At 41.2% G+C, this 12,166-nt stretch overlaps 1 protein-coding gene across 10 annotated transcripts in view; it reads right to left on the minus strand.

Annotated features, from left to right (window-relative positions):
- The window catches only part of LOC111869151 (trafficking kinesin-binding protein milt), a 179,145-nt gene that overhangs the window by 66,854 nt on the left and 100,125 nt on the right, over window positions 1-12,166 (minus strand). The window contains exon 1 of one of the 10 annotated variants that reach the window (XM_023860403.2): window positions 11,137-11,419. The exons of the other annotated variants lie outside the window; for them this stretch is intronic. The gene's annotated coding sequence lies outside the window, so the exon portion shown is untranslated. Of the gene's footprint in view, window positions 1-11,136; window positions 11,420-12,166 lie in introns of those variants that run through there. 10 annotated transcript variants of the gene reach the window in all.

Raw genomic sequence — 12,166 nt, forward strand, 5'->3', positions numbered from 1 at the left:
TCATTTCTATTAGAGGCTGAGTCGAACCCAGGGCCATAGTGCGGCTGGAAGGATAAGGTAAATTGAAAAAAAAACCCAATGACCTCATCGGGATTCGATCCCGACTTGTAGCATAGTGTTTCAACCAACTACGCTACCGCGTGTACCCTGAAATTTCACATTACATTTTATATTATTTTCTGTTCAGTTATCCTTGTTTTAACTCAAAAGTCTAGAGAGGACCTACGAATGACTTTCACGTCCTTTCGACTATTTTCGCCAAATGTATTCTTAGTCTTACAAAGCTTAGGAAGATCCACTCTCATTCATTATTCGCTTTCGGCTTTCAGGGACGGGCGTGGCGAGCCGGCGTAGTGATGATATTCCTGGCTTCGATCGAAACGCACGCCGGCCTGGCGCTCAATGCAGAGGCAGCAGGACAATATCGGCCAAGGCTAGCGGCAGTGCTTTTCACTGTCGTTGTCTGCACAAGGAGCATAATCGGGATACAGTGTACGTCCGTAAGTTTTTTTAAAGTTTTGTGGGGTTGGGTGAGACTGAGTCCACTTGGTAGGTCGGACACTAATTGGCCTACTGTACCATCCCTGAATGATATAAGAGTATGGATCATTTTGTGGAATAAGAATTGGTATGGGAAACCGAAGTACTAGGAGAAAACCCGTCCGAGTGCAACTTAGTCCACAACAAACCCCATATCACTTGGCCTGGGATCGAATCCGGGCCGTCGCGGTGGAAAGCCGGCGACTAACCGCCTGAGCTAGACCGCGCCATAGCTCAAGCGGTTAGTCGCTGGCTTCCCACCGCGGCGGCCCGGGTTCGATCCCGGTTCTGGTCAAGTGGGATTTGTAGTGGACAAAGTGGCGCTGGGGCAGATTTTCTCCGAGTACTTCGGTTTCCCCTGCCAATCTTCATTCCACCAACTGCTCCATAATCACCCTCACTTATCATCTGGGGCTGGTACAATAGGCCAGAAGTGGCAGCAGTACAAGGGAATTAGTCCCACCCCACTAGCAATATAAAAAAACGCCTAAGCTGCGTCCGTCCGTATATTTTATTTCCAAAAATACTTACAGGATTTCGAAGAAATCTGATAGGTGGATACAAAATACGTTATGAAGATAATTTCATTTTGGTTCGTTCCCGTCAAATGAAGCTCTAATAGAAATTTAACAGAATGTATTAGAAACGTAACATCGTATAAAAATACATAAAATAAGAGAGGCCAATAGATGTGAGATATGAGGTTCTCACTGTGGTGAATACGTTCTTAATAAGGGACACACCTGAACCAGCCTGTGGTATCTCTATAGGAGTTGCCAGACAGGCAATCAGGGACTGGACAAATATGAAACACAAGAAATACTGGGGATCCTTGACTGGACTCAGGCAAGCAAAGGGACTCATACGAGGTCCCTCTATTAAAAGAGCGAAGGAACTGTTGAAATTAAACAGGAACCAGCTACGATGGGTGGTAGGACTACTTACAGGACACTGTCACCTCAAAGGACACCTCTTCAAACTTGGACTAAGTGATAGTCCCACTTGTAAGAGGTGTCAAGAAGACAATGAAACAGCCACACATATCCTGTGCGAATGTGAGGCCTTAGCTTATTTAAGATTACGTCACTTGGGTCAATACTTCATGGAATCAAGTGAGTATTTCGACGCCCCCACGTACAAAATCCTGCGCTTCATTCGAAGCGCAGGATTGCTGAGGGAATAATCAGAAGGAGAGGCACAACAGATCACTGTGGTCGCGGTGCAAGGGCCAAGAGGGCCCACCCCTTATACATTCAGTCATTCATAAGAGTCACAGATCTTAATTTCTGTGAAATCTAGATCTATATTACTAATTCTGAGATTACAACACTTCGTTCATATTAATAACACATAAATATTAACGTGGGTCGGACTGAATTAATTTGCGGTGCCATTTTGCAAGCTGCTCACCCCTCGTTTATAGGATTATAGGAGTAATATGAACGTACAAATACTTGTATATAACATTCTACGTAATTTTTCTCGATTGATTTTAGAAATGATTTGAGGTAACGCGAAATCCATACTAAGTCCATCTGGATCTAGACTATTGCGACAAGAATATCTATGAAGTAATTCTGTAACAGTTGTGCACCAAAATTAAGGTACGTCCAGAATATACAAGTTTATAACTCTAAAAATAGAGGAAACAGAAATGTAGCAGCTACGTCATACACTACACACTACAAAGAGGCTGAGAATAGTTCAGCAACACGACAATTCCACAGCTGCAACTGTAGTGTGATTAGTTCTCAATACCCTCCCACCGAGATAACCTCTGCGAATTGGATTTTCTTTACGTAACATAAAATTGCGCCTTAGAACTGCTACTAGTTCCGCTTGAAACGATCTCCAATTCATGTTATCCTTTACTGAAGGCCATTCTTAAATTACAGTCACAATGTCCTTATGTCTAAGTATCAATCCATATAGGTGTAAAAGGATCATGAACCTAAATTTAAGGGGAAACAAAGTTTATGGAAGAGAAGGGGAGGAGGAAGGAGTAGGGTCATCGACAGCACACCTAATTCTTAGACAACAACTGATGTTAAGGAAGCAGAAAAGTCTTCTTCTAATTAGGTAGTTCTGAGAATAGAACCGTGTATATGCAGAGATACCGCGCGTAATGTGAGGATGCTGCTACGAATGGAAACACTCGCTTAGGCTGTAGGCCTGTAAAAGAAAACTGTATCGAAGCTATACGCACGTGTAGCCTGAGTTACTGGTAGCATAATCTGAAAATAAATAAATTCGCAGAAATGGAAGCCACGTAAACCGCAGGATATATCTTCAGAATCTAACAGTGTCCCGCACGTAACAGAAATATCTAACAAATATAATTCCCCTACAGATTACGTGAAGATATGAACTTTACTTCCCACTCTTGCAGATGTGTGCGCAGCCACGAATATTAAAGCGATGCGCAAGTATTGCCGTAGAACTTCTGGGTACGATTCGAATTCTCATTCCAAATGCGAATTACAGGCGTAAACTTTAATGTCTCAATTTCAGTGTTACTCGTTTTTTAAGGCCTTAGGTACCACACACTGTGATGACAAGGAAAGCAGCTACATCCCGGGCGAAGAAGGGGCACTTCTGCATGGTACACCAACCATACGAGAAAGATGGCAGACTGTTAGAACGATATTCAAATATAAGAGAAACGGTACACATGCGCGTCTTTTTAGCACCTCTCTTTCAGCCATTGGCACGAATTTGCTGGTCGTTATCACCCTTAGCGCAGGTCTGAGAATCGTAAGACAGGGGTACGGGTTCTAATTTCATTCAATCCTCTTCCTGAGTCATTGTTAGACTATTTATAAACTACTGCCTTGTGGCACTAAATTAGCGATACAAGGATGATTATTTTAATCCTTTGAAGCCTGAAGTTCATCTAAATAACACAAATTCTGTTCCTACGTCACAGAAAACATAATGAGTCTCCATTACAAATACCCACTACTTGATGCTGCTAAAAAACAATTGCAGTTTATTCTGAAAATCCCTCCGCTTGAGCTATTCCAGCAACGTGGTAAGGAAGTCTGCTTGCCCTGAACAGCTAGTGAGGAATGTTAGTGAGGGAGTAAGCTCTTGATAGGGTCACCTGTGCCATTCAGAATAAAAGGTACGGGCCTGACGAAAAGAAACCCTGGTCTTCCAGGTTGGGGATTAGGCGTGAGACCAAGAACCGCACCTCATACAACAGTATGTGTTAAGGAACCTATCGAGTGATGCAGGATTGAAAATTTGGACAATGAGCTATATCTTGATGCTTTGAATGTGCGAAGTTTATTAAGAACAGGAACATTAGTAAATCAAAACTGTAGTTGAAGAAATATAGAATTTCTATTTTTGTAACTGAAGAAATTAGAACTAAAGTTGAGCGAGTGATAGACACAGGGAATTCTACTGTTTTACAGTGGACGTTTTCATAATAATACATTAGGCACAAGAGTTCTGATTCATAAAAATATAAGATGACTGTCTTCAAGCCAGTGACTGAGACTTTCTGTATTCTGAGAAAGTGGTGAGTTCAGCAATACTATGAGCATGTGTGCTTATGCACAGCCGCAAAGAAGGACCTATCTAGGGGCACCTGCACATGAGACAAGGATTGTAATGGGAGATATGAATGTAGAGGAGATATTTTAGTTAACTATTGGGAGACGAAGTTGGCACGACAGACCCAACAATGAACGAGAGCTACAGGTTTTGCTATCAGCAATAACATGGCTGTGACTATGCATCTTCTTAACAGATATATACGTATAACGAAATATGGCGTTCTGCGGATGTTCTTGCCAGAAACCAAATTGACCATATGTTGACAGACGAAAGATACGTAACACATACTGGAGATATAAGTAGCTACGGAGGAGCGGATTGTACGAGTAATACAGACCATTTTGGTAAGAGTTAAATATCAACAGAGGAATATATCAACCAGGAACTGCGGGAACTATATAACGCCTCCGATCTCGTAGCAGATTGCAAAAGAAGACTGGAATGGTTTGGGCATGCAATCGGAATAGCTCAAGGGTGGCTAACAAACTTTCTCAAACAAGCAAGAAACCAGAAGAAAAGCAGGAAGGCCCAGATTGAGACCGCTGGAAGACGCAGAGAATGATTTCGAACAGCTGAAAGTGAAGAGACCGAGGAAAAGACATATAATATTAATAAAGAAAGGGTATATGTCGTGAAGAGTCGGTCACGGTAGCCGAGCGTCTAAGGCATGTACTGTCTTCGCTCGCTTTGAAACCGGGATCGTGAGTTCGAATCCCACTCAGGGCATGGATGTTTAGTTTGTGTGTGTGCGTTTTTCTGTTTGTGTACAGGTAGAGGCCTTGCGACGAGCTGATCACTCGCCCAAGGAGTCCTACCGAATGTGTAAGATCTAGAAAAACCGAAGTGAACGGAGAAGTTCATGGAGGTAGGCCTAGGCCCACTGGGGCTGTAGTGCCAAGAAGAAAAAAAAAAGGTATATGTCGTGAAGCAGGCCAAGGTTCCTTGACTGTACGGCCAAGGCGTAAGCAAGCAATCATATCGATAAATACAGCGTCTGCGTGAAATGCAGGCGTTATTAAATATTAAAGAAGGTAGCAAATACAGTAACCATTGTGCTTTAAAGAGTTAAAGAAAGTGGGGCATGATCCAGTGAAGAGTTCTCGTGAACCTACAGAGAATATCTTCACCAGCCGAGAGATTACAATCTTCCCAAGAATCATTCTGTTTCATGTAGCTTGTTATGAATGATTAACCGTAAGAGGTAATGACGAAGTGATCGTTAACTAACCAACTAACTTCATGGTTCAGGGTCTATCCTTGAAAGCTTGATACCCACTCAACCGGTAAAGAAATTCCCTGCCCTTAGAAAACAATCAATAACGTGTTCATAGAAGACCGCCACTGGACCTTGTCCTCAAGTAGCTATTTCCAGATCCCACACACTGCTTTAAGATCCATACTGATATCGACCTCTGGCGTCTATCAGCCTCTTCCCTGGAGATTCTCCAACCAAAATTTCGTATGCACTTTTCACGTCACCTATGCCTGCTACATGTCCCATCCATTTCATCCTCCTTGATTCAGTCGTACATATTACGATACTTTCAGAGGAAACCGATGTGAAATTTGGGAGTTTCTAATAAACGAAATGTAATTCTGTGCTTTTATGAAACCATCAGTGGCCTCATGAAAACCAATTAAGCCTTGTGTGACTTCCCAAAACAGCTTATTCGGTCGCCACTTTTAAACCTCTGTGTTTTTCTGCACTAACATTCTGGCGTTTTCATGAAAGAACTTTGGATGTTAGCAAAGAATCAACTCGATTGGTCTAAGCAATCGAATTTAAGCCTCGAGAGCCTCATTAAACGGCCATTCGTTTGCCATTTTTATGTCTGCGTGTTCCCGCACAAGCATATGTATGCACACTTGAACTACTTTTCTGCGCACATGTTTTGAGTTCACTTTATTATACCAAAAATTGTGCCACATACGTAACATTTTCCTTGGTTGTTTATCGTTTGATGCTCGACAAAAATTGGGGTGGATTTTCCCTTCGGACTTCATATTCATTAAGAAAAATCAATGGCATGAAGCAATTGTTCATTGTTTTGTGGCCGATTACATGGAACCTTTCATTAAACGTAAATTAATATAGATACGGGAAAATCCAATAAAACCTTCATACATGATAATATTACAAGCACTCACAACATCAAAATTTCTTCGCAAAATACCGAAATCTGTGGAAGATATAAATTTTGGAACTGCACAGCTCGTGAATTCGTGGATCAACCCATATGAAACTGTGATGCTAGCAGCATTCAGCAGAGTTAGTATACAACATTTCGAAGCCCTAGCTTCGATAGTTTTAAATACTGAATTTCACCTCGGCGGTCCCTTAAAACCATGCAGTTTTTTTATGTAATCTTTGTAGTGCTTAAAAGCTACTTAGGGACGATTTTATTCAACTGGGTTAGTCAGGAGGATCTTGGTGCCAAAAACATAATATTCAAAGAAATGTAATGCCGCTAATAACAAGCCTTATTATCAACAATGGCTGGCAACAGAAGCTGAGGGCTTGCACGTGGAGCAGTTGGCCGCCATCTTACTTCAAGAGAACTACTTGTATGCAACGTACAAAGGCCTGTACTACACATTTCGAGGTTTCCATGGCTTCCTCAGATGGCCACGCTGCTGCCACACGTCTGTAATACGTTCCGATTAGCATATGTACTTATGACCACCATATCTAAATGAGTTATCTTGCGCACAGCATTCAGTTGCTGGTGGGTAGTTACAGTTGAAATGGGAGACTAATGGGTCGTGCCCAGCAGCTGTTGTAGTTTCTGGTAAATTGCACGGCAATTCCAATTCGGAATAAGGAAAATGAACACAACTATAACAGCAGACATCTGTAACCCCCCCCAAGATCTCTTGAAAGAAAAATCGAAATCGAAACTGAAGATAAGAAGAGACTTATAAAAATCAACAACAAAATTATAGGTATTTAAACAAGATATTCTTCTATCCGGCAAGGAGTTGGGGTAGCGTAGTCGGTATAGCGACTGGCTACGGGCTGGACGACTGAGGGGTCGGACTTGGAGTCCCGGTAGGGTCAAGAATTTTCTCTTCTCCAAATCGTCTAGACCGGCTCTGGGGTTCACCCAACCTTCTATCCAATGGGTACAGGGGACTCTTTCCTCGGAGGTAAAGCGGCAGGGGCGTGAAACTGACCACTCACCTCCTGCTAGTTCTGGAAAATGTGGAACTATACATCCACTCCCCCATACGCCTTCACGGCGTAGTGCTTAATTCTTCTATCCTGCATACTCTGGGGCGATCAGTAAAAATAGCCTTAAGCGGCTTAAAAGTTAAGTTTGTATGCACATTTTTCTAGCGCCCTCCCCACGAAGAATCCTGTGGATGATATGACGTGTGATACGTTCCAGTTCTGAATCCCGAAAGACATTCAATATTATAGCAAGGTCTTGCATATGATGTCATCAAAGCTGTAATCTCGCTGTAATCTTGTTATGGCGTAAAATAAACATATGACTTGTACGACCTCATTCATTTCCCGTCTAACTGAATCACATAGCACACTTCGGGAGTTCAGGCAACTTCCACGGACAGCACTAAGACAGCAATGTACATGAACTGAAGTTCGAAGCCGGTAACTGAAAGTACAGTAATTATCTAGTCTCGGTGCTAATGACTTTCTAACCGTACTTAAACATGAGTGAAGAGACCTATTCCGGAAGAGTATACACCTGTTTCACAATGCCTGTCTCACTGGTCCTGGTTTTCACTGCAATGATATGTGTCATGGAAATAATACACTGCAACTTCTTATTTTCACAAACTACTAAACAGCACACACACATCTTTTTACTTCTATTTTATTATAGGCCTACACATCGAGACACATTTCACATAAAAGACGTAACCACCTGTCTATTTTAGCCTACTTTCCTTATTTGAAAAATGACTATCGAAGGCACTTTCAAATTCTCTACCGCCTTGCTAGGTCCAGCTTAGCTTCACCGTAGACCAGTTTGTCGTTAATTTTGTGCGTAGAATACAGATAACGGAATTAGCTGGTATAGGTACCTTGTAAACATGAAGAGAGGGAATCCTAAACAGGGGTTTGAACATTAAAATTATCGGCAAACGCCCAAGAGGGTCACCGAGATCAAGATGCGAAATTCGTGCAGGATGAGGTTCTCACAGCAGTGATCACGAAGGGTTCTGCCTTCGTGGATATAACATGTAGCTCGGTGAAAGTGAATCAACTTTTCAAAGCAACAAATCACCTGTCTCCAGGGTTGAAGTGTAAGTCAAATAAGATTCAAGCACAGCACAGCTTGCTGCCTGTTTTATATTGGTTTCTTACTCAGCTTACTCGTCACGCCTGAAGATAGAAGCGATATACTCCTCCAAAACGTCGGTTGAATTTCTCCGATCTACATGGCGATATATCCCAGAAATTTTCACGGGATTAACAAGTCAGGAAGTCATGCAGAAGGAAGAAACAATATGCACAGAAATTCCTAGCAGGAGCTGTGGGAAGGCGGCAGTTAAGAGAGGCTGGGCCGTTGGGCGACCAACTTGCAAGCGGAAACGTCGGAGGAGGAAGATGATGGCGACGACCAGTGTTACGTATTTTGGGTACTTCTGAGAACATTAAATGATGTTCGATTTGAATTTCGTGTAAAACGGAACAGAAAGATTATTCCGAAAATATATGGTGTGAATCCTTAATATCTCATATAAATTCTTTCGAGAAGATAAAAATCATGAAGATGGACACGAATGATGTTTTCATTTGATGTAGTTAAAGGAAACTTACAAGAAATGCAAACCGATGGTGAATGAGAGCAACATATACGTCTGTTGTTTGTATCGCAAGTTCAACACTGCGGTGCAGGGAGTTCCTTGAAACGCTGACAGTCATTCAGATGGTAAAAATACTACGGTCTTCTGTTGCACTCATAGGTCAAACAAGCCCACAGTGTTGACAGAAGTCCGGTACTGGAACATATCCTGAGTCAGTTAAAATATTCAATCCCATTTCTCGAAGCTCAGTTTTAATATTATAATCCAGTATCAGCGTACATATAAAAATGTCTTCGTTTAAGGTTCTCGACCACAACTGTCTATGCAGTTTTCATTTCTCCATGCATAATCTAGCAGTCTCATGTTACCCAAGGCTCCTCGTCAACAACTGTCTATGCAATTTTCATTCCCCATGCATATTCTGCCAGTCTCATGTTACCCAAGGCTCCTCGGCCACAACTGTCTATGCAGTTTTCATTCCCCATGCATATTCTGCCAGTCTCATGTTACCCAAGGCTCCTCGTCCACAATTGTCTATGCATATACTGCTAATCGCATGTTCTGGTAACAATCTTAAGGAAGAATACCGACGTCATTTTCTCTGCTCATTTTTACTTACCCTTCTTTAGGTCCACGTATCTTTTTAAGCTGGGCCCACTGGTGGCCTGCATACCAAGTAGAATCCGTCTCACCCCACACAAGGCAATGAAAAATCTTAAGTACTTTACTCTCAATATGGCCTACCTTCCCTTGGAGTGCGCACAGCTTTTGAAAACTCGAAATAATGAAGATAATTCCAACTCGCATAGTTTATTATTCAATCAGTACCTATCAATTAAGCAATACCATCTATATGACTGCAACGGATATGAAATATGTATGCGGTTCTACAAGTTCAAAACCATGAGATGTTTACATATAGGAAGGTAATTACATGAGCCTGAACTGACAGCAGCAAGAATCTTCCGAATTTAATATGACTTTAATTTCATAATGTTGTATTTTAGCGTCCTGTTAATTATGACACATAAGATGAATAATCTTAACAAGTTTTAGTGTGTGAAAATTTCTTATAGTTGACAAATACGCACTTGTTAAATAATTTTATAACGGCAAGTAATGAAACAGATTAGCGTAATTAGGGCACCTGATGATGGCACTATGTTGCCGAAACATGTCGTGAAGTAACGGGTGAAACTGAGTGCACTACAAGACGGAAACTGTATACATATCATGAAAGACTTTCATTTCGTCAACAATTCAACTTCGATCAATGCTGTTAGCAGTTTCCTGCTAATTTAGTAATTTATGTAGTATAGCAGCTGTGAAGAGAGTCACATATTTACTCAAACAGAATATCTGATTCAAACCGCCACCGAATCTTACAAGCCGTTAATCCTCTGAAGCCTGAAATTCATTTAAATTATATTTACAAATCCAGTTTCTCCCTAACACCGAAGAGAAATGACGTTACAGGAGGTTGGAGAAAACTGAATAATGAGGCGCTTCATGACTTGTACTCTTCTCCAAGTATAAGTAGAATGATAAAGTCAAGGAGGAAGAGGTGGGCATGGCATGTAGCATGAATGGGAGAGAAGAGGAATGCATATAGGATATTGGTGGGAAAGCCAGAAGGAAACAGACCACTGGGAAGACCAAGGCGTAGGTGGGTGAACAATATTAAAATTGATCTTAGAGAGACAGGATGGGATTGTATGGATTGGATTGATGTCGATCAGGATAGGGACCAGTGGAGGGCTATTGTGAACACGGTTATGAACCTTAGGGTTCCATAAAATGCTGGGAAATTCTTCAGTAGCTGCAGAATTGGCGGCTCCTCAAGAAGGGCTCAGCTTCATGAGTAAGTAAGCTTCTCCCTAACAGAAAACACTCAGCACCTTCATTACAAGACCAACTGCTTATGTTGTTTAGGGAAATAAGCTGTTCATTCTAAGAGTCATAACAAACACACTGTGGGCGAAAGTGGGTAGTGTACTAGTGTCAAATCAGGTCGTCTATTCGAACATAGTAACACTGTGCTTAAAGGGTTAAATATGCATTATTTGGGAGACACACCACCAGAAGAAATTAAAAGTGAACAACGCTGTAAACAAATGCCAAGTAGGCTCCAATCAAGCCTTCAACGAAACTAGCCCAAGGCTATTTGAAATTCAGTTAGAAGACCATCACCAGACAGACAAGGCTCAGAAGATAAACCTCTCCACCAGAAATCCGAAATTTACATTTCTCATTTACCTTGGAAATGTGTACCCAACACAGTATTTAAAGAAAATGTTTGCACACTTTGCACTCAGTTTTCTATTTATGTAAACACGCAGTCACGGCACTTCCATAAAAACCGAGATGACGTACTGTTATTCATCTTGTATTTGAACAACACTTCGGTCACCGAAAGGTTCGAACTTAACGAAATATGAAAAACAGCGTTCCGCTGACACAACACCATACCATACTACCCGAGCTTACTTCGCCTTTCTCACTTCTCACGGCGAAATAAAATCCAGTTTCAACAGCGCACACGAATACATGCAATGCCATCTAGCTTCTGTGAGCGGTAATAACAATATGCTTCGCGGACTATGTCGATAATGTTACAGAGATTAGTATATCAATTCACGTATACGGTATGAGTATGTATATAGGAATTACGTTAACCGTCAAAACAACAAATATTCTCGTTTTTATTGTTTTACAATTCGACCCTTTATTCCTGCTACATGTCGAACTGTAAAACATTAAAAGCGAGTATGTTTGTTGTGTTGACGGGTAACCTAATACATATCTGGAACACACAAAAGGATGCAACTAATGAAGATAGTACAGTAAAAAACCTAAAATTAAACGCCATAATTTGATTTTCGCACACTAATGTTAACTGATACAACATTACGCAAACATTTATAGTAGTGATATCTGAATTACAGAAGTATTATAAATGATATAAACTCCGTCTCAAGTGCAAACAATATATTTTGTGTCTTTGATCTTGCTCCCTACACTACATGTTTCGGCCTCAGACGGCCATCATCAGGTGTATAACACTCACGTCGCTGTCACACTGCACCCAGTTCAAAATTTAACATCTACAACACTCTCCCTGTCATTATCAACTTCTACTTCGTTGATAGCTGTCCACCCGTAGATTACTTCACACACGTTAATTTTGAGTTTATTGTAATAGCACCATAATAAAATCTTTAGTTCTAATTTTAAACCTTTAAATTCTTGTCCAAATTTTAAAATTTTAAAATTGTTAGGGTTATTC

This window comes from Cryptotermes secundus, unplaced genomic scaffold (genome assembly GCF_002891405.2).
Source record: "Cryptotermes secundus unplaced genomic scaffold, Csec_1.0 scaffold618, whole genome shotgun sequence".
NCBI lineage: Eukaryota > Metazoa > Arthropoda > Insecta > Blattodea > Kalotermitidae > Cryptotermes > Cryptotermes secundus.